The sequence below is a fragment of the Durio zibethinus genome, unplaced genomic scaffold (assembly GCF_047325235.1).
Source record: "Durio zibethinus cultivar Kanyao isolate XHJ-2024 unplaced genomic scaffold, ASM4732523v1 HiC_scaffold_146, whole genome shotgun sequence".
NCBI classification, from domain to species: domain Eukaryota; kingdom Viridiplantae; phylum Streptophyta; class Magnoliopsida; order Malvales; family Malvaceae; genus Durio; species Durio zibethinus.
This window is the reverse complement of record NW_028322769.1, coordinates 52,658-55,827: the sequence shown is the minus strand read 5'-3', so window position 1 is coordinate 55,827 and position 3,170 is coordinate 52,658. Positions and strand designations below refer to the sequence as shown.

At 34.6% G+C, this 3,170-nt stretch overlaps 1 non-coding gene across 1 annotated transcript; it reads right to left on the bottom strand.

Moving 5' to 3' along the window:
- Positions 1-1,978: 1,978 nt before the first annotated feature.
- TRNAF-GAA (transfer RNA phenylalanine (anticodon GAA)) lies at positions 1,979-2,051 on the bottom strand. The gene has a single exon. It is a non-coding gene; the product is annotated as a tRNA-Phe (tRNA).
- Positions 2,052-3,170: the final 1,119 nt, after the last annotated feature.

Below are 3,170 nucleotides of genomic sequence, written 5' to 3'. Positions count from 1 at the left end.
TCAGTTATTTCAACTACATTAAATGATCTTTCAAATTGGTCAAGACTCTCCAGTTTATGGCCGCTTCTTTATGGTACCAGTTGTTGCTTCATTGAATTTGCTTCATTAATAGGCTCACGATTCGACTTTGATCGTTATGGGCTGGTCCCAAGATCGAGTCCTAGACAAGCGGACCTAATTTTAACAGCTGGAACAGTAACAATGAAAATGGCTCCCTCTTTAGTGAGATTATATGAACAAATGCCCGAACCTAAATATGTTATTGCTATGGGCGCGTGTACAATTACAGGAGGGATGTTCAGTACTGATTCTTATAGTACTGTTCGGGGAGTCGATAAGCTAATTCCTGTGGATGTCTATTTGCCGGGCTGTCCCCCTAAACCCGAGGCAGTTATAGATGCTATAACAAAACTTCGTAAGAAAATATCTCGCGAAATCTATGAAGATCGAATTAGATCTCAACAGGGGGATCGGTGTTTTACTACCAATCACAAGTTTTGTCTTGTACGCAGTACTCATACTGGAAATTATAATCAAGGATTACTCTATCAACCACCATCTACTTCAGAGATTCCTCCTGAAACATTTTTCAACTACAAAAGTTCAATATCTTCCCACGAATTAGTGAATTAGGTAGGATTCAGAAACAGAATAACAAACAACGAATTAATCTTCATAAATTCGATTTCATCGTAAATGTGAAATACTTATCTTATACAAATTACAAATAAAAAAGAAAAGTGCGGGAGAGATAAAAAAGATGCAGGGCCGTTTGTCTGTTTGGCTAGTCAAACACGGGCTAGTTCATAGATCTTTGGGCTTCGATTACCAAGGAATAGAGACTTTACAAATAAAGCCCGAGGATTGGCATTCCATTGCTGTTATTTTATATGTATATGGTTACAATTATCTACGTTCCCAATGTGCTTATGATGTAGCACCAGGCGGACTGTTAGCCAGTGTGTATCATCTTACGAGAATAGAGTATGGTGTAGATCAACCGGAAGAAGTATGTATAAAAGTATTTGCTCCAAGGAGTAACCCTAGAATTCCGTCTGTTTTCTGGGTTTGGAAAAGTGCGGATTTTCAAGAACGAGAATCTTATGACATGTTGGGAATCTCTTATGAGAATCATCCACGACTGAAACGTATCTTAATGCCCGAAAGTTGGATAGGGTGGCCTTTACGTAAGGATTACATTGCCCCCAATTTTTATGAAATACAAGACGCTCATTGAATGATAAGAAACTAATTACAACTTCAAATATTCAAGGAATATTTGTACATTCTCTTCTAGCTCAAACGGAGGAATTGAGGTTTCATTCGTATTCTTATGGATAGGCTAATAAATAAAAAGAAATAAAAGACAATACATCATTGAAATTCTCGATTTTTGAAGATACCTTTTTATTTTATTTCGGACGAGCCGAGACAATAGGATGAACAACAAGGGTTCTATACCGTGAACTTTGTATCGCGCACATCACTTAGATGAACTCTAGAGAGTCACATAGAAAGGAATGAAGAAATGGAATATGAAAGAGAATACAAATAAATAAATGAAAGGGAATCGGATTCTATTTGTACTGTAGCTGAGATGAGTCTTGGTTATTTCTATCCTTGAACTCCTCTAGACCAGACTTTTGGTTGGGCCTTTCAACCAACTATTTTAATCTTTTTTTTTAATTAAATATGTATGAAGTATTAACATTCTTTTTGAATGTGAGGAGCCACAGCGTGAACAAATAAAAAAGAAGAGGAAAGATAATGAAATTTTTTTCTTTTACTACATTATTTATTTTTTTTACTACATTATAATTATAATAGACTCTTTGCTCATCTAAAAAATAGAAACAAAAAAAAAAAAAAAAATAAATAAAGAGAGGGTTTACTTCCAGATAGCTAGCTAGATAAGTATGTATTATGTCGATCTATATCAATTAATTTGTAGAGTAGATACTCATACAAATTAATCATACGCCGAGAACCAGATTTGAACTGGTGACACGAGGATTTTCAGTCCTCTGCTCTACCAACTGAGCTATCCCGACCATTACCGACGCATTATCCTCATAATACTAGATGACTTGGGTCTATGTCACTTAAAAATGAAAACAAAAAAAAAAACGAAAAAGTATTAAATTAAAAGGGGAATTTCTTGGATCTTTAAAAGGAAGACTTTGTAAATTTCAGTATGAGTAATGATATGGATTATGAATCATTCAAATAGGTATTCCTTGCTCAAGGGTGTTGATTTGTACGTATATCATATATATATCACAATATATCATATCACAAGACTTGTGATAAGAGAACAAAATTCTGCTAGGATACGCTTGTAAAATGGAAAAGAATAGGATGAATGAGAAACATAAGGAACTTTGAACCACTAACAAAAAGGGTAGGATAAAATAAATAGATAGCAAACGGGCTTTTTGGGGTTGGGGATAGAGGGACTTGAACCCTCACGATTTTTAAAGTCGACGGATTTTCCTCTTACTATAAATTTCATTGTTGTCGGTATTGATATTGACATGTAGAACGGGACTCTATCTTTATTCTCGTCCGATTAATCAGTTTTTCAAAAGATTTATCAGACTATGGAGTGAATGATTTGATTAATGAATATTCTATTCGATTCTTTCTTCAACTTGGAATCGATTCACAACAATTCTTTTTATTTTTCATATAAATTGATTTTGCATATAAATAAAAAAAATACGGGTTCGAGTCGTCTTTTTTGGTTTTTCATTAGTATACCTATTTATTTTATATTTTATATAGGTATATCTTGCATCCTTTCTGGAGTTTCGATATAAGGATTCCTTTACCAACAGTCAACCCCATTTGTTAGAATAGCTTCCATTGAGTCTCTGCACCTATCCCTTTTTTATTATTCTCGCTTGTTGAACCTTTGTTTATTTTCGTAAAATAATAGGATTTGGCTCAGGATTGCCCATTTTTCATTCCGGGGTTTCTCTGAATTTGAAAGTTATCACTTAGTAGGTTTCCATACCAAGGCTCAATCCAATCCAATTAAGTCCGTAGCGTCTACCAATTTCGCCATATCCCCTTTGTGTCTTGAGATTAGGATCTCATTAGGATGCACTTCCTTCCCCCTTTCTCCTTCCCTTCCTTTCCCCTTTCTTTCATTTATTTATTTTCTTTCT